The 20,885-nt window shown below is 37.8% G+C and overlaps 1 long non-coding RNA gene across 3 annotated transcripts in view; it reads right to left on the reverse strand.

Annotated features, from left to right (window-relative positions):
- LOC142033702 (uncharacterized) overlaps window positions 1-20,885 on the reverse strand; it is a 276,141-nt gene that overhangs the window by 204,174 nt on the left and 51,082 nt on the right. For all 3 annotated transcript variants that reach the window (XR_012651302.1, XR_012651303.1, XR_012651304.1), the window contains one exon: window positions 19,268-19,386. This is a non-coding gene — a long non-coding RNA (uncharacterized LOC142033702). The remainder of the gene's footprint in view (window positions 1-19,267; window positions 19,387-20,885) is intronic.

Genomic DNA, 20,885 nt, shown 5'->3' on the forward strand with positions numbered 1-20,885 from the left:
TTTCCAGTCATACTGGCAATGGAGCAAGTATTCAAGCTGTATATGCTCAGGACCTCTGAGTTTTCAAGAACTGCATATAAGGGAGTGGGAATTAAATAACTATGATTCACCTAAGCAGCCTCCCCATTCTAGACCCATTCACAAAAAGCAGCTCCAACAATAATTCAGAGTGTCCTGAATGTACCTAGCTTTGTCACTAGGTAAAAAACCAGCAATGACTGGAACTGCCTGAGGCCCTTCTTGCATCTTCATGCCTGGGAGGCCATACCTTGCTCATATGATTCCTTTCCTGGAGTCCTCAGAAGAAAAGTTACAGATCCCTTCTAGAACTCCTGCACAAAGGGAAGATACTTTATACGCACAGCAGTATAAACGTTGCTGATTGATTTAGCAGAAGCATCTAATTAATAGCACAAGTAAGAACAAACTATTCTGAGAAACCTCGAATCTCTATTGATGTTTGATCTTCAGGCTCATGAATCTGGTACTCAGGCCCATAACTCTTGTAAGCTCTACAGAGCACCAAGTAACTACTGCTAACCTGAGACACGCAGCAATCACAAAGGAGCGCTCAGATTACTTATCTGAATGAGTAACAGGGCTAGAAATGTGCTCTTTAGTTTCTAAGATTTTAGCTTCATCACATTTAAAATGTGACTTAATTACTTTAAAACTTAAAAATCTTAAAACTTCATTATCTCTCAGAGTAATTAATGCCTCCCACAGCTGTAACTGTGGCTTCAATAACAGCAGTTGCAAGGAAAATACAGTCCTAAACATCAAAGCCCCAAGGGAGCCACAGCCAAGCCGCGAAGGGTGGAACATTGTCACCAGCCCCAAAGTCAGGAGCCTGGAAAGCCAGGAGTACCAACCTTACACACTGCATGTGGCACAGCTGCAGACCTTGGAAATCCAGGTTTCCCAGAAGCTCATCAAGCCAGCTGGTGGGAATCTAATTGGTTTTCTTTTTTTGTTTGTTTGGTTGTTTTTTTGTTTATGATACTTGTAATAGCCAATATACATCTGTGAAGTACTTTGGTTCGGGCAAATTGGCTTTTTCCTAGGTAACCTCATTTCAGCAAAGAATCCCAAACCTGCCCTAGACATTGCCTTTTGAGTTGCAAACCCTTCCCCTGAAAGTTCCCTGGGAACACAGGAGGTCTGGACATACAGCCCCACTGCCTCTAAGCCCAAGAAGATGGGAAGGAAAACCAGGAGGTGAGAGTTACCAAGGTTTTTCTCCCACGGGACTTCTGTCTGACTAAGGAGCCTGCCCCAGGTCTGATGACAAAAAAACACTTCTGGAAATCACCAATGCATTCTAGGACTGTCTCGTTCACATTTTAGGCAGAAAACTGAGAGTTAGATTGAAAGTAATTCATTAGTTCTGAAATTACCACAGCCTGAAGACTGGGCGAGAGGCTCAGTTGTGAATTAATGTAGGTCTACTTAAGCCTATGGAGCTAATCTCTGCATTTTTGTATTACATTGAAGAACTGCTCAATCTTTTTTTTTTTTTTGGCCAGATTTAAAGTATACAACAGACTGAAATGAACAACTCTTATCTTCAGATGTTTATCTGGAATTACTGCCCTAGAGCATGCAGGCAAGTCTCTTAGGCAAGTAAGTCCTTTCATTCCTTGCGCCCTTTCTAACTGTGTTCTAAATTCAGAAAAATTGAGTGTTTATTCATAAATCACAGACAAGATCTGGACCAAAAAACCCCCATTACTACAATGAACAATGGGCCGGACATTTATGGATACTTATTAGCAAGACAACACAGAATGCCAGCTCTGCTAATATTGCTTTTCAACGTAGCTTTAGAATAATGATTTTTTTTAAAGATAAGTTTGATCTGTAATTCAAATCACACTGTATCTTTGATTTGCTACCCCGTCCTCCTCTCGCCCTCCCTTTCCACCTCCCTCCCCCAAAAAGCTTTATATAGAATGGCTAGAAAGCAAAGCAGGAATCTATGCAGACACTATCCATCACATTTCTGTCTTAATTGAATGACACCAGAATGAGATCGATAAAATGTAACAAGAGACAGCTTTGCATTTCCACACTCACTTATTCTCCCTCTCTATTACTGCCAGCCATCACCGTGACCAGAAAGCCTAAGTATTGAATTTGAACATTGCTGCCAAGCAAGCTGTTAGTATATGAATAAACTTGTCAGGAAAACAATAAAACTTATAACACTGGGAAAGGCCAAAATGTCAAAAGGCCACTGCAAGCAGCATTAAATATGCTGCTTTTAAAGCTGTACTAGAGAAACATATGAAGAGTTTCTAAATAACATGGGCAGTGGCAATTCTTCAGGTATTATTCCCCTCATTCCCCCAAGACATGTCTGTGTGCGTGTGTGTGACCGTCTGACATGCAGTTGTCATGACCTCTTGGCGCAAATCTGCAATTTTGACAATAAACCCAGACCAGCTGTGATTTCCCTATGTTCAAGGATTCTGAGATCTCCAATGCATTATTGATAACCTCATTGCTGTGCTAAAAGCAGAGGCTGATGCACTCATAATCCCAGACTTTTCCTGAAAAGCTCCAGCTTCACATACCAATCGATCATGAAAAATAAAATTTAAAAAGCCCATTTCAAGCCAAGGCTACATTTTGTGTATTACATCTATTTCAGTATGTATGCTAAGTAAAAATTTAAGCTTTTTTTAAACTTGTCTTTTTTTCTAACCTTCAGTTATGATTATCTTGTACTCCTGACCGTGTAAGGGTAACGGTATGTCAGCTTTGGAGTCACATTTATGCTTAAAGTCTACATTGCTGTTGTAGTTAGACTCCCCAAGCAGAACTAGGGCATATTCTACTAGGTATTCTGCTAACCACAAAGCAAATGAAAGTGCCCAATGCAAACAGATTACAGTATTAAAAAAAAAAAAAAAAAAGGAACAAGCTGCATCAAGTGAATATGGTAAACAAGATTAATTATAAAGACAGAAAGAGGAAACAGTTAACAATAGTAAAACTGCACAGGATACAGCTTTAGTTATGCATAATTAGAAGGCTCCTGGAATCTGAAAACACAAGTATTATCAATTTTCTAGACTCAGTTTAGTACGTAAAGAAATGCTTAGACATTGCATCACAGGAAATGTTCTCTTCATGATTCAAGACAGACTGTCATATTTCAGATTGAAACTCAATTAGATATTAAAACAATTGCTATACAAGTACAAGCACTTCTGCCAGGCATTATTAAAATCCAGCTGATGAGACACATGGCCTCTTAGCTTCAACAGATGATTTTTCATGCCTGGTTGACTACATTGCATTGTTTCTTCATTATTATGTTCATGCTTAGTCTTAGAACAGCTTTTTTTCTTATCTTTTTTTCCTTTACCAACAATCAAATATAACTTGGCTGGAGGTACAAGGCTGAGACACTCATGACTTCTCAAATTAGAAAAATTCCTCAATTCATCACTATTTAGCAAATTTAAACATGTAACTTTAGTTTCTGTTGATATTGGGTTTTTTAGAAAGTATATTTACACAGCAGACCCAAAGGAACTAGTTTTCAATATCATACTAAAGTTACAGCAAGTACACAAAATTGCATTACTCTAATGGTCACCAGATAGGCAGTATTATTGAAAGTATACTGAAAATTTTTTGTATAGTCTCCTCATCTTTCAAAACAGTATATAATCCTGAGTTATCAATAGAAAAAATTAAAATAAAAGGGTTTTTCTGTTTTGATGACTGTCTCCTCATGTAAGACTCACCCAGACCAATCAGAACTGGTTAAGTTAAATACATTTACTTTGTAGAATTACTGCTTAAAAGCAGAAAATAACTAGGGCATCATTAAAACCTCCCAATCACAGAAATCAGAGATGAAATATCTTACACCTACTGCAGATAATGCCTTATTAGAATATGGCCAATATTAAATATTAGACATCACCATCATATAATTTGGCAGAAAAGCTGGCAACATTCATTGAAGGGAGGTAAGCTGAGAAAGTCTCAGTGCCACAGTTTCAGGGAAGTCATAATACTGTGACTTCAGGGTGCCTACACAGTCAACGAAAAAAAAAGACTACTCTAAAAGGGAGAGTCAAAAGAAGGATGCTCAGACTGACTTTGGAAAAGCTTCTCTATCAAAAACAGAGGAAGCATACAGAGACTAACCACCCAGTTTAGGTATTCAGTTAGGGTAACTGAAGCACGATGGCGTGAATGCCCTTCTGGTAGTGCTGGCATTGCTACAAACCAAACAGAGCTGACAAGCACAGATTTTATCCTGGTGCCCACTCTGTGAAGCTAGGGAAAACATAACATTTTCCTTGTATAAAAGGGACAGTGCAAGCTGGGGGCTGGGTGCAATAGGCTTCTTCCCATCCTCTTCCCTTGCTTGCACTAGTGAATGAGAACTGTAGACAAAAGCTGAAGAAACACACCAAGTACACACTACGTGCCATTTATGACAAGTGCAATATGTATCACTTGAAGATAGCTCCCCAGGATGCTAAAAGAAATAAAAGGCAATTCTAAGGACAAGCATTTACTTCACTTTTACTTTATATTACATTTTGAAGATTTGGGATTTCCAAGAATATTTGCAAATTTCATCAGGTTTCCATGTGAAGACAGAGCCTTCTCCTCAACGAACTCCATCCACGTGGTAAATTTCTCAGTATCAACTGAGTCTGTATTTCACCACAACATATAGAAAACATAAGTCTTTTGATTTAATCCCTCATTAACATCAATTTACAGAGGTCTAGTTTTTGCTTTCCAATAACCTACATGAATGAGTTCCCAACTCTGTCATTCCAAGGTCGTCTTTGTCAGGGAAAGCTGATCTTACAGACCATCCCTGTCTTTAAACAACCATCCCTTCCTCTTGGTTGGTTTTCACTGTGTTTAATTCTGCAAAGCATCATAAATGGCAGCCTGAAAAAGGCTATGTTACTTCAGGCACTGAGAAGTGAATTCTGTGGATTCAGATTCTCTGGCAAGATAAAAATCACCTTTTTACAACTCAGACTGCTACTTATTTGCTGAATTCTAGTGATTCTAGTTATTCTCCTTTCCTTTCATTTACTTGTGAGAGGATTTCATACTGTTTACCTGAGGTTAACTTCTATGATGAAATCCAAAATAAGTTTAGGACCTAAATTCTCTGTGTAGGCACTGCAAGGAAGTATGCACCTCCCTCCAGAGGTCAAATTCAGAGCACATAAACTAGATAGATGTTTCAAGGCCAGCAATACTGCCATTCTTACATTCAAACAAAACTAAAGTATAGACACACACATGTAGATGAGAAAACATGCCAGAGATAGGCATCAAGTTCTTCCTCAGATGTGTTTAAACACCAAGGGATATCACAAGCGGCAAAGGCAGGGTTGCCTGGACAGCGGGTGTCCCCCGATGTCCAGGTGAGAGGAATCTCCCCAGGTCCACAAACTCCCTCACAGTGAAAGCCTCCCACATTTAAGTGGCAACAAACTCTCAGCCCTGCTATGAAATTACTCATCTCTAGTCTCTGCAAATGCAGAAATCAAGGTAACTGATCTGTGTGAAGACAGTTCAGTTTCCCCCCCACACACACACACTGGTGAGGTGAATTTTGAGTGTATATGGCATGAAGCTATGGGCTACCGTCTTTTCAGTTACACCACTGTAGGTGAGATCCAAAAAGTTCACTTCAACAGGCATCCAGGGGACAACAATTTGGCAAAAGGCCACCACTTCAACCCTTTCCCCTGCAAGGCCACCACAGGACTGGGGCATGGAGACTGGATTGCAGGGAGTAGCCAGCACAGTTGATGAGGCGCAGGACCAGCTCCCACCTGTCCCACACTGAACCATGTGAATTTGAGTCATGGTAGTGGTTGAATGCTCCTCTGCCACAGCCACTCCCAAATGCCTGTGTCAGTCCAGAGCGTTGCCATGCCTGAAACCATGAGAGGCTCAAGCTAAGAGCCTTCGCACTGTGCGATCTGAGATGGTGCAGCTGTACCTCTACAGATTAAGAGGAGCATGCAGCTCAGCCTGCAGTGACATGTGAGCAAGAATAGATAGATGTATTATTGAAGCCAGAACACCTTTCCTCATACACACTCACAGTTATAGTTACAGTCAGAGCAACGATCTTAAAGTACAAAAAGGTGCAAGAAGGACAAAGAAATAAGATATGCACAAATATACCAGCTAAGGGTTGCAGGTGGAAACACGGGCAAGCACTAACTTTCCGTCTGCTGCCTGGGCAGTTTTCACCTACAAATACTGCACTAAAACAAGCTCAGGCTGTTTTGCAAAATACCATTCTTTGCTGGTACACTAAAGAGCTACAGCTTTTCTTGGCTGCCTTCGAAATACAGACATTTACACATATTTCATTCCAAACACATGGAGGTACAGGACCCTCAGTGGAAATCAGGGATGGGGCCAAATTCAGAATTACTGGTGCATTGTGACTCTGCTACAAAGTTCAAGTTTTCATAACTGAAACACGCTTTAAAAAAAATAAAATAAAATTAAATTCCTTCAACAAATTTGAAATAATTCAACTTGCCAAGAATCTTACTTCACTATTTTTCTTTAATCCAAGAAATAGCACTTACATAACACTAAAAATTCCAACTCCAAATGTCAATTTTCTCTCTCCTTTTTCTCAAAAAAACTGCTTTTAGGGGGGGAGAAATAAAAAAAAAATCACGTCAAAAAGAGGTATGAATTTGCATATAAAATTTAGTAATTCTAAAGTTGTATTTAAACAACCACCTTACAATGATTGAAATGTTTATAAATTTATACACCTTATTTTACAATTAATTTTCAAACATAACTCATGATAAAAGATGAAAACAAGCACTTCAAAGAATGAGAAATCATAATTTTGAAAACTTTCTGAGTATAACTAAGATTAAAGATAAATAGGACTTGGGCAACAATCATAGAGGCAATATTTCATCATTGGTGCAATCCTCTGCCACTGAAATGAAAGATACAGTTCTTTCAGTTTTGTACTACAGGATTAGACAACAGAGAAAATACGTATAATTTGTGAAACTATAAAAGCTTGTAAAATATTTCCTCCTATATTTTGAAGTGTTTTTGGTTTTCAGTAATTTCTTTTTTTACTAATTTATTCTTACAAGACCATCAAAACTACTTTTTAATAGTCGTTTAATATTTAGCTCCTTCCTTCTCTATTCTGCTTTGCTATATGATGTTCAATACATCAAATTTTGTGACATATATTCATTACCCTTTTTTTTTTTTTAATTCTTAGGAAACAAACAACACACACACACACACACACATAGAAAAGCTGTTTTTTCCATAGTGCTTGTATGAAAAAATGGAAGTGGCTTTTACTTACTGCATTTATTCTAGACTTTAAAATATTTACATAACATTAAAATAATATAATTTGGAAAACACGGATAAATACTGCTTTGTACCAAAACCCAGTTTCATTAACAGGTAGAAAATATGATGACAAATTCTGTGGTGTTATTCTAGGCCACTGAAATAGAACCATTTCATCGAACACACTGTAAAATAGTAGGAGAGAAGGTAGGGGGTTTTTAACTGGTAAAACAAAACAAAGACTAGATTTTGTAAAGTGACTGCTGGGTAAGTTGCTAAATTGATATGAAAAACTAATGTTTTACCACATGAATCAATTAACACATTATGTTACTAATGTATTCCTTCATATCAAAATGACTTCAAGCTCTTGAACAAATAACATTTACATTATTTCAGGAAAAATTATGCCAGAAATCTGTTTGTTATCACATTTCTATAAAGCAATTATTGCATACAGTAGAAAAAAGTTTACTCTGACACATTACCACTAAGGATATTTATGGAGAAGGAGAAATGCAGAAGAGGCTTGAACTTAATAATGTAGGGCCATTAATTACCATCAAATGAAAGAAAAGCAATAAAGCAATTTTGGCACCAATTACTGACAATTTGCCTAAGTACAACCATTAATTTTGGATAATATAACCCCATAAAAATGAGGAATAAAACTATTTGAATCAATATCCTTTGCTAGTCTCTTTCCACTAATTTAACTACTTTAAGGAGTATCAAAAGTTTTGAAAACTTTAAACGCCTTAAGAAAAATGGAAAAACACATGGTTATGATTTCCTACCTAAAAGTTGCTGGCTTTTGGTTTGGGGCTTTTTTCCCTCCTTTTTTTTTTTTTTTTTTGGGTTGAAAATAAGGAAAACTAGGGCAATTAAAATTGTGGCTCTTTGGAATTACCACAGTCAAAACATTTGTTTACTTACATTTTCCTATCGTTTTAGAGAGCTTTCATAAAAGGAAGCCTGATTAGGAGAGCCAGGAATATCAGTGTTTAATAGTTTGATTAAGGAATCTCCAGCATTTACCGACACTGCCAATATTAACAGGCAGTGACAGGGAATATGAATTCTATTTTTGCACTGGCATATGTTCTTTGCCTTTCCCACCTCCAGTCTCAAGAAAATGACAAAACCCACCAGCAAGCCCCCATCATTCACCCCCCAGTTCTCATCCCCAGCAGAATTTCCCCGACAGGCAGCATCGCCCACTGACTGCCATTGGCGGAAAGCAATGGCTGTGCAGATGTGGCCACAGCAGCCTTGCCTCATGCATCCTCCCTCTGCCCCCGTGCTGCACACCGCTGGCTTCATAGCACAAGGTCAACCAAGTATACACAAGATTTCATCGGTACAGCTACTTGGGAAACCTTCCTGAGTACTGGCAAGCACCAGCGTCCAGTATCGGTGACAGTCTGCGCTAATGTTTTAAACGTTAAAAACAGGCAACGTGTCCTAAAGCCAAAGTTTTGCAAAACTCTCCTAAGCCTGGTGATGAGTTTTGTTAACAAATGTACTTTCTGGAGCGGCTTCCCCCTCGGCACTCCTCTGCGTTCACTCATCAGGAAACCGGAGCAACCTTTTGATAAATATTGATAAGCATTTGGGAAAGAAAATACAGGCAGAACACCTCTGTGCCTCCCCAAAAGACTCGCTGAGGAAATTTACAGTGTTTAATCAGCATCCATATCAATTCATAAACCTCGGGTGCTAGAGTACAAATAAACACTCTAAAGGGTTTTAGCCGCAAGGAGATAAGATCTCTCCCTGGGGAGACGGCTAGAAACTGCTTCATTGCCTTTGTGCAGACTACTGGAATGTGCTTGCTTTTCATTTCGGTCTTTGTGTCTGGCACTCAGGCCTCACAGGCAGTGTCTTAAGCCATGCAGGGTCAGGGCAAACAGAGAACTGCATTCATGGACAGATCAAGTTTATGTGAGAATCTGCTCCTCCTGTGCCCTCAATTTCCATTTGAATTGTTAATAAAATCTCAGCCTGAAAGCACATGATCCCATCAGTGGGGAAGTCATGCAGAGAATCCTCTAGCTCAGAAAAACAAAATTTCTTTATCTTTTTCATCCTCCTCCTACATTCGTGGGAATTATGCCATGTAAACCCCTTCCTAAAGTAACCCCCTCCCCCAGCACAACACCTGATTACCAGCCCACAGCTTGCACTAAAAAGCAGGGGGGAAAGAAGAGGAGAGAAAGAAGGGAAAAAGATGCACAAACAACACTCAGCTACAGCAAAATCACAACCACAATAATTGCACCTTCGTAGCAGTTTACAGACTTCCAGACAACTTCAGGCAAAAGGAAACACAGATATTTCATTTTTAAGTTAATTTCCAACAGCTGATAACACTAGCTGCATGACTTTCCCACAGCTTTATGACACTGCATGAACTACAGGGCCACAGAGATAATAAAAGGTCACACATAAAGGAAAGAACAGAGCCATACCCCAATTAACTTGGTCTCCCCATGCAAAAATTGTACAGGAACAAGAGCTGATATTTGCTGCAGGCATCAGACATGCATCTCCTAACCTTGCCACGGTCTAACTGGGCCTCTTGTTTCTTCTGCCTTGGCTCCTCGCAAACTGTTTTAATATTGAACGCTTTTCAGAGGGATGGGCTGATGAACGAAAACGTGAATTTCCTGCTTGCCCTTTAAGGTGGGTTAAAGGGGGTGCTAGTAGTCAATTATGGACTAAAAAGCAAAACGACACTAAAGATTTTACAAACTAGATGACTTAAAGTTTACACCCTATTTTCTAACTAAAGCACCCCCCTTTACTCCTTCCTCAAAAACTTTTTTTTTTTTTTTTTTTGTAGGGACAAAGTATAATACCGTATTCAAGTAAAACCTGTGTGAAATGCAATGACTCAGAGAGATTGCTGCAGTTTTTACTTGTTCTTTAGAGTAGCATGTAAGCCCCGGATGAACAATAACTGCACTAAATATACAATGGAATTAAAAAATCTTGTGGTTCTGAGTTTTGCGTGCTTCCAGCCCTTGCCTCCACTCCCTCCTCCTCCTCCTTGATTGGGAAGATGTTTCTGTTTGCAGTCGTCACTGGAATGAGAAAAGCTTTATGGAACCTGTGTCTCTGGGACCAATCCTGCCCAGCACTTCACTCACCAAGACTTCCTCTTCTGCCTGGTGACCTCAAAGCACTTGCTCCTTGCAGTAAGTACAAACTCCTGGAAAAGCAGATTAGACCTCTGAACAGGGCTTGGCTAAATCATTACTGAATATCATTAGCAGAAGAATATCATTATTGTGACAATATCTCATACTCAGAAGCTAATTCAAAAATAATACAGGTATTTAAAGGTTCTGGAGGCCTGGGGGTCTGCTACTTTGCTCTGATGGGGATCACATAACCAGGTACAGAATCCATCGTATGATATATTCATATCAATAAAGGATATATTGCAGCAGTTGTTGAGGATGGACATTGCTAGTACATGATGAAACTGTTTCTGTTCTAGTCTTGATTTTACACATTTTTAGCTAGAGCTGGTAGAATTGCTCCTTGGGAAACATAACCAATGGATTGAGCCCTTAATCTGTTCACCAGGTGTCTGCAAATAGATCATGGGTGTTATTAATTACTTTGTTAGTCACAAGTCCTTGAGCAGTGTATACAAACATATTTGACCCTATGACACAATTTTTAACTGACCAATACAAACAATCACTATTCGTTATTCGCGATACGTGACTGGTCACTTTATTCACAAGATTGTGTGCTTTTCCTGATTGGGTAGCACGAGCCATGTAGACAAGAAGGCCTTTTCTGTTTGCTGATTCTCCACGAATGCTTGCAACTGCCTAAGGAATCTGCTTTCACATCAGTTAAAATGCTTTGTTCAAATGGGACTTTCAGTGCAACTGTTCTTGCAAATACTTATTTTGCAGGCTGTTTTTTTCCCCACAGAATCTGTGACTGGTGAACGTGGCTTTGACTTCACACTATGAATACCTGGAGAACTGCAGAGGGAGCAGAGGATAAGTGGATAGCTTCATTACACCAATATGTGCACACTCGCAGAACACACTGATTGCCGCATGGCATTTACAATTTCAACATATCTTCTAACCCTGTGACAGGATGAAAACAGGCTTTCTTGCCCAAATGACCTCCTTTTCTCCCCAGTGCCTGAGTATAAACTCAGAGAACTCCCCTTCCTTTTTTGTATGGTCATCCTCTCCTCATCCAAATACCTCCTTAAAACTCCTTTCTCTTGGATAGCTTATTGACGCTTACTCATATTTTATGGATACAGTGAAAGCTGCCATATCAGAGCACTACATACAACAACTGAGAGCAACTGCAGAGCAGAAGAATATCCTTTCATTAAATCCAGACCAGAACTGCAATTCAGTGTGTGTGTGGATACAGGAGGGAGGAGAACATCACAGCAGGAAGTTGCATAAAAATGAAGTGTCATAGAGATATATATATACACCTCATTACAATGTAGAGTACACGTCTCACTATTTTTCTTTATCTGTATCCATTTAAAACACATGCCAACTATAACCTCAACTTAATCTTTTGTATACTGTGGGAACCTCTATCAAGACCTCTATCTGCAGTGAAAGTAGTAGAGAGTCCTCTCATTAGGTTTTTTCTAGTCAAAATACCTGTACTTTTTGGACAATTCTTTCCTTCATATAATACATATCCTTGGAACTAGCTAAGAATGTGAAGTCTCATCAATAAATGTAAATATTTCCATCTTTTTTGAAATGTTCTTATCATTATTCCCCCAAAAGAACTTGCATCTTCCAAGTTTTAGCTAAATGCCTTAACTAAACAGCCAGCTTTCCTCAATACCTATTTCCTATTTTACCTTATATATACATGTTCTAAGTACAGTATATATTCTCTACATGACAGTCTGTGAACTTAAAAAGGTCTGAACACTGAAGAGGTTTTGTTTTTTCAAAAATTTAATAAAACACCCTAATTGTCCATGTAAATAATGTAATAGAATTAAATTGTTTGAGTTAGCAGATTTTTTTTTACTTTATAAGAGTTTGATATCAGTATATAAAAACATATATATATAAATATATATATAAAATCTACATAAAATAGTGAGATTTGCAATGGCTATACCCCAATACAACATTAACGAGATAAAGTTTATTCATTCATTTTAAATAATGCACTTAGAATATTCCAATAACATTCTCTAAACTTAACATTAACTGCTATTTTGTCAGGTAATAAGCTGATAAATAAAACACATCCATTCTTAAGGAACTGAATGTAAGCAAAGCACATAGTCAACAGACTTCCTTTTCAACAAAATCTAAAGTACTAAACAAATATACACAGAAATAACAATGTTACATAGCTCCTGTCTTCTTAAAGCACACTTTTTTCCTGCTTCAAGTGTATACTGAAGCAAATTAGACTTTACATGAAGTGGTTGTGAATTTTCATGAGTTTTAGAAGGCTGACAATTCAGCATGCAAAAAAGCCAGAACTACCTATCTAGGTCATCCTGATCTTGACTGGTGTGGCCCGTTGCTGATTTGTACTTATACGGGCTTGCTAACTGTGCCAGATTATATGCTGTACATATTATGTAAACAATGTGATCGAGGAAGTGGATGTAAAATACTAATTTACATAAATTTGAACACAGATCTCTTGAAATGAGATTACAGACTTAGTTAAACTACACTTTCACCTTCCCTCTGGCAAGGGTGTATCTTTGAATACCAAAACCACAGCTACACAAGCTTTTTTTTTTTTTTAATTTAATTACCCAATATGAAATATTTCTCATTGGAAAAACAACATCTGGATTTCTTTGAGTTCTGTTAGTAAACATACCATCTAACTTTTGCTTTTAAAGTGGTGCTCATGAAAACAAGCTTCTACATACTACATGGTGCATTTTAAAATACTTCATTTATCAAAATTTACATTGAAGACATTAGGATTAGATTTTAAGATTTTTTATTCTTCTATAAATATTCTACTTTACTTTCTGTTTAAAGATGGAAAAAAAAGATCTTCCTATTAGTCCCCTACATAAAAGAGGGCACTTAAGCAAATGTTCAACAGCAAATACAACAGAATTTTTTTTTCTAACATGTTTTAAGTATGTTTAAAACCCAGGATCTTATTTTATTAATTCTAGAAGCCCTTTAAAATACCTAGAGGACAGCTTGTGGTGAAAAACTGGGGGAAAACCAATACCAATGCATCTGTGAAGAGGCTAGTCACCATCCTAGCTTGCAGTCTCTTCAGCTAGCTCAAGCACTGCCAGCCAACCCAAAGTTGGAGATGTATAAACCAAGAAAACCCCCCAAAACAAAGCGAGCAAGCAAAATACCCATGTTATTCCTTCCTACTCTTCAAGTCAGCTGAAGGACTGCCCAGGGTGGGAGGAACAATGGAGAGCAAATGAGCCTGTTCATGAGCGCTCTCATTGCTGCCTCTGAAAAGCAAGGTCCTCTTATGCATAAACTGAGTGTCCCTGCTCCAACAGTCTCATTAAAATTGGGTATCTTTATTTCAGTGGTTATGTCCAGTATCTCTAATGTAATGGACAGCTTCATCCGATATGACTTAGGTCTGGTTTAATAAGTGAGCTTTCAGGGATGGATATGGATACGACTAACATCTTTATCAGCTTTTTCATTTTCTCAGATGTCTCCCCCCTCTTCTGTTGGGGATGGTGAGGGCCTGCACCTTTAACGTATAAATTATACGCTTGCACAGCAAACAATGGCATTAGCTTCTCCTGGCATTTACCTAATTTAGCTTAATGTAGCAAGCATGGATGGCAGTGGCAGAAAAGACAGAGAAGCATGGCTTTTGGCACCTGTGCTGACAGCTTCCTAAGTACCCCAGGCATACCTTGATTGTGTTTCCCTTGATACTATTCTCCAACTTGGCCAAGTGTAGCTAGCCATGAATCTGCTACATATGCTCTTAGATTTACTAATTTTTCCTAAACAATTACCTTCTAGAACAATTAACAAAACACAATGCACTGTTTGTTTCAAGTCACACACTTGCATACTTTCCAGGCTCTCCACAGCTAAAGAATTTGAATACGAACCTTTATGTTTCCAATAACATGGCAGTATATTTTCCTGGAGGTTTTAGGGGGAGAACATCCCAAAGAAAAAACAAATCAGAACAAAATCAGAAATCAAGGTTTAGTTCAAGCATCTAATAACTACTGAGTTCAATATATTACATACCTATTTATCCTTGAGGATCTGGACCTTGTTGATGACAAAAAAGCTTGAAAGGTTTAATTTTGAAAGATACACATCTGGAACATGGTAACTTCCAACTTTCAGAGGCTCTATGTGATTTTTAACTTCTGCTGTGCTGACAAAGCAAGATTGGAAATCTGTGATGGTGTAAGGAATACATCCTCAATAGTCAAGCTTAGTGTTCTCCAGTTTTTAAAACTCTTTCCAAACTGCAAGGCAGTTCTGCATTTTCTGTGATATATTACCTAAAGTATTTTCAAATTCATTCATTAAATTATCTCAAAATTATCAGCTGAAATAATATACATTTACAGTGAAGAGTGACATATCTGGAATACAAGGATAAGGACGAACAGCAAATGCCCAGAGCTGGTCTTCCAGAGGATGGAAGAGAAGTGCAGGGTAGTTGAGTGGTTATCACCTGGGAGAGCTGATATAACAAGAGGTTAGGAGATTACTGGGAAAGTGGGTCCTGCAACACCTGATAGTCAGCAAGTAGGCAGATGTCATATTTCCTACATATAACTCCTATTCAGATGAGTATGGTGGGTGCTCAACTCACAAGGGGTGACTGGCTGCAGCAAAATGTTAGAGAATCCTGGTTTTCACATGTAGAGGAATACTACAGTTTCTGACATAATAAACCTAACATAGGAGACAGCAAACCCTGGAAAAGAGACTGTAGGCTTATCCCCTCCAGATGCCGCTCTATGGCCAACTTCTGGTTTGTCTCCAGATGCCTCCTGGGTTAGCAGGCACCACAGCGGTCACTACCAATTGAAGGGATTGATTCCTGCTCCCTTGCTGCAGCTTCACCGGCAGTGAGAAAATCCTGCCAAGCTACAGGGATGCTTATCAGTATGGCTAAATGCATGATCCTGGGAAGCTTTATATCACAGGGCTCTTTAAGGTTACTGACAGGGATCAACTTTGCAATTCATCTTTGGGGACATCTTCAGGAATCTCTTCTCATAAAGTATCTGAAGGAATTTCTGTGATAGCAGAAACTCTATAAACCTATGATTAAGGCAGTTGTGAGTGAAATTAGTGCACCTAATCATAATTGGACTCAAAAGGTACAGTAGGAAAAAAGACTAGGTGATAAATCACTTTTTATTGCAAATTTTAAAAACGAAAGAAAGAAAGGAGGAAAAATTCAATAAAATGGCTGGGCTAGCTAAAAGCTCAAGCAAGCAGGAGTAACAGTCCAAGAAATTGTTGCATCCAAATTGCATAAGTCAAACAAGGGCATAAATCTGAGAAGTTAAAGTAAATAAATGTGAATAAAAGTACATAAGATTTTTAAATTAAATCAGAAAATCATGTGTTCAATTCTGAGGGGAACAGTGTGTGCCAGAATATTGAGTTATACATTGCTTTATTGAAGAGTAGGTCAAGATCTTATCTGCTCTATTATGAGGAATGTCAATAAAAGGCTGTGTGATGATAAAATGTTTAATTAAAAATGAACATTGTGCAACATATGAACTCTTTGTATTACACAGAAAAAGGAGTCAAAAGTATTATGTTCTCCAAGTTACAAATTGCACCAAATCATTTTCCCTTCATCAAACATTCTTATCATTATGAAATCTTGTATAAAAATAGATTTATTTATATTGGCTCCTTTACAAATTAGTTTAAGATTATCTACCTCCAGGGTACTTCAAATACTTTGAAAATCTGGGACAACTGTGATGAGAAGAACACTAAGGTCTTGTTTTCTTGGTACTCTTCCAGTTGAATAAGTGGTATGTTTTGGCAAGTTAATTAACAAAGCAATGGCTTAATACTGATTCAGTGAGTTGGTCAAAAAGTAACAGGACCTAGCAAGACTAAATATTTTGGTTTATTACATATATAATATACATGCATACAACATTACTGTCCTAAAGATCTCTAACAACTCAGTAGACAAGGTAACAAACTATGACACCAGGAAGAGTATGCAGAATTAAATGCAGCAATACCCATGACAGACAGACATAATATTTCCTCTCTGGTGAAAATAATCTTATGCCCCCACCCTCTTTGCAATGCTAACCATCTCAAACAAGAGGAAGTGCCAATGCAAGAGTACTTATCTATGGGGGTATGGTTTATACATAGTTTTAAAGGGATGAAGCAAAATGCAGGCAGCATGAAATGGTTTTAATCAGCTGATCGGAAGCTGATAGGAAAGAAAAATTATGTATGAAATAAGAATTCTGATGCCCTTTAGTAGAAGGTTTTGTAAGTTAGGGATGACCTGTGGGTGATACATGCTCCAAATGTAGGAGTGTGAAAGAGTCTATTACTAAAGCAAGAATAATACTTAAGAACAACTTTTCACCCATGGACAAAAATAAGCTTATCAAATCAAAATGGTTGGTAAAGGAAAATCCACAATGTGCTCAAGGAAAGAGTTTGTGACTGTAGAAACTAGTAATATTAAAGAGCTATTAAGTGATCTAGTTTTTCCTCTCAGAGTTAAGCCTTGTTTCTTGCAGTCCATTTTATAGCCTTCAACAAGCAGAATAGTTTTATATTGTATCTTACCTGTAGGATTGATACGCCATCCTTTGGGAAATTATTCTGAAGTCCTTTCTCTCTTTTTATCAAAGAGTATATCCTGAGAGTCAGTCTATAATTACCCCTAACAATACTGTCATACTTAAGGATAGAAAAATATAGGTACAGAAACATGTTTTTCTTTGAGCATAGGAACCCCCAAATCAAATATAAATAAACTTCAATAAAAAAGAATTAGTACCTAAGAAGCAGATTTGATAGTAATATTAAAAACTAAGTCCTCAGAGAAGGTCTAGAGGCACGAATAGAACAAATCCTTCACCAGGAGCCAGCAGAGATTCCCAGGGTCATGGCCTAGCTGAATTTAAGAGAAAAAATCCTACTGATTTCAGTGGGGCTGGGATATCATCCCCATATTTTATTTATAGTATATCATCACAAATGGAAACTACAAATGAAGCATCACGAGGCGAGGTGCCCATAATTCGTAATGTTTTCTTCCACTGTAATAGCCAAGACCTCTCCCTGAACTCCAATGGAGGCAAATCAGTTCCACATGTCAGATACCAACTGTAATATCTTCCCTTACACTTTGTACACAATGAGGGGATGCAGTACAGCACAGAGCAATTAATACATTTCTTTTTATGAAATAACGCATGACAGAACAACTCAGAAAAGATGTCTCTTACTTGAAAGTGGTGAGTTGCTAGCCCATGAAGAGTAGAGGTAGGAAAAGCAATCAATGGAAAATAAGATAAATTAAGCCCCACCCCCACTGTCTTACATCTTCCTAGTGGTTGCCTTACTTGCTTCATTTCAACCCTTCTTTTCTTGCAGGTCTCCAGGTACCCCCACTTACATCATCTCTGAATCTGGGATTACAATCTGTCACAATCCAAACTGAAACAGGTCAGGTTGCATGGTTTTCTGCGATAGAAATCTAACATATAGGATAGGACCACTAAGCATAGGCAACTAGTACATTTTGCATACCCTATGGTATCCTGCCAAGGGCTCAGCTGCCATTCCAGATGGTTGTGGGCCTATTGCAGGTTTTGTGTCATATTTACCAGTCCCATGTTTAAGTAACAAACTCGCACCTCAATATGTCTTTTACAAGTGAGAAAACAGTAAACTGGAACTAATGCCATTAGGTAGTATCCATTGCACTGCACTTTGACCAGAGACGATGTGCATAAATAATATGCAAATGTTTCTCAAAATCACTCTCATTAAACCATTCTATTAAAAAATAACCTCAGCTATGGAGTGCTAATTAAGATATGCTATTTCTGACAACACATGCACAGGGACTACAGAGTATATTTGTAGTCACAGGTAACAGTCACAACATCCCAAGAATGCTTTGGAACTAAACTGTGAGACTAATGAAAGCTCATCGAACATTGTAGCCCAGTATAACACCTGGATGCATTAATAGCTCTGGTAGAAACCAACACAGAGGAAGCAACCAAAACCAATGACAAGTCAAGATGAAGTGAAATGTGGTTCCAGCACAATACTCTATTTTCACAACTGCCCCCCTCCGTTGTCATACTTCTACAATTACCCTATAGCACTTCTTCAGGGTTTGCTAATTAAAGGGTCCTCTTCAAGCAAACATCTCTTTCCCAGTTTCCCCAGTTCTAAGATTTCCATATATATTTTTTTTTGCTTTCCTAGCTCCAATGTGCTTTAACCCATTTTTTGCAGCACTATGTTGAAGAAAGACCATGTGCACTTGATTCTTCTGCTGGCTATTTCAATAGTCCTTCAGACTACAAGCAATGAATTTTGTCCATTATAGAAATCATTGATATTATGGACTCTGTTTTTTCTCACAACCAACGACAGGAATTAAAATATATCCTTGTATTTCCCAGTTTCTGTTGCTGATCATGAATGGTGGTTTTTGCTGCAGTGCGATGGTGATACCTTGAAAATACCTTCTGCTGATAACTTTAGAGGTACAACAAAGTAATAGCAGCAATAGCTGTGAGATTGGTAACATTTGTCCAAAATTTAGAAGACTTAAAATACCTGTTTGACTTCATTTATATTAAATAGAAAAGTAATTATGAGGAACTTCATCAAGCTGTGCCCTTGTGAAAAAGAAAGAAACCTACCTTATTCTAAGAGACCTCTTCCATTTGCCAGTAGTGCTCGGTGCTGCATGTGGCATCACCAGAATGGGGCATCACACAAGACAGAAGCTGACATCTACAGAAAATGTTACTTTCCAGGCCTGTAACATAAAGACAATGCACAGTTCTTTCAGAAACAATGACTCTGTAAAAACATTGCACTGTGTAATTCCAAGATTATTGTTGTTTAATTAATCTCTATCAAGTCTGATGTTTTATAATGGAAAAGAAAAAAACCCAAAACTTCACCACTTCTCAACATGGCAAACTCAACTTGACATCTAGAGTTCAAGCCATGTTTTATGGGTTATGCATCATCATCAATAAACTTGATCCAGTTTATAAATATAATGAAGTGCCTTTCTTTGAAAAACTGATTTTAACCATTTGGAAGTAAAGACACTGTTACTTTGGTGTCTAACTTTTCTTGTAACTGCCAAGTATCCAGTATACAACAGAATGTTGAATACCATGGTAACAGTTTCAAAATATGCAGTAATTGTAGAAGTGTGAAGATAAGCATTGTAGAATTAGACATAAGTGAACTAAAGAGGTCCGTGTATGTCAAATTGAAGGTCGTATTATTGCAATTTCATTAATTTTTTTGATAATACATTAACCAAAGTGGAAACTGACTTCTGCTCCTAAATCCACATGGACTTGTATAAAACCAATATGAACACAAACAGGAAGGAGAAGTGGAGAAGGAGTAGTTGATTATTGAAGAACAAGCTGAGACTACAATGAACACAAGCCCGGTTAAAAAACACATATAAAATTTATAAACATTACTTTCAGGCATTCTCTTTTCACAGTCATCAGCAGATTCTTGGCCAAATTCAAGATAGTGTGTAAACATGCATAACTTCAATAGAGTGGCAATCAAGTTTACAAGAGACTCATTTAATCCTTTATTGTATAAAGTACCAATGACTTCATATATCCTTTACCCTCTTTGTTTGGAGTAGCAGAACCTCACTGGCACTCTAACTAAAGGTATGCCGATGACAGTTAAAGTATATAATTTTAGGGCAAATAGAAAATGTCTTGCAACGAAGTGTCTTTCCGAGTTTGAAGTTCTTTTAGTGACTGAAGACAGAAAATAAATATTTTCAATATTTTGTTCTAAGAAGTCTGTAAACCAAGTGCCTACCTGCAGAATGCAAATAAAATATTTTCCTTATAATTCATGTATCCAATAATTAAGTAATTATTTCTCCAAGGCAATTTATTTTTTTGATTGAAAGTAATACGTATTTTAGGTACACAAAAATACAAGGCAATTGATCCCACTATGGTACACATCCCTTTCATTAACCTCAAGTGTTGAATTATGTCTATGTGTTTATCATGTCTGGGTATCTACTTATATGGATATATATATATGATTACAAGACTAAACCTCAGGAGACCCATGGTTCAAAATGTCAGTCATGCACATACTGTAGATGAGTAGGTCCAAACAAGAAAACAAGCCTGTCATGCTTCTAATTGGTTTTCTTTATTAGTATGCACAGAAATCCCCATAGGCAAAGCCATGCATAGGTAAAATTATTGGGTTTCAACTACTATTTGCATAACATTGTTAACCCTTGAAATG

The sequence above is a fragment of the Buteo buteo genome, chromosome 8, assembly GCF_964188355.1.
Source record: "Buteo buteo chromosome 8, bButBut1.hap1.1, whole genome shotgun sequence".
In the NCBI taxonomy this organism is placed as follows: domain Eukaryota; kingdom Metazoa; phylum Chordata; class Aves; order Accipitriformes; family Accipitridae; genus Buteo; species Buteo buteo.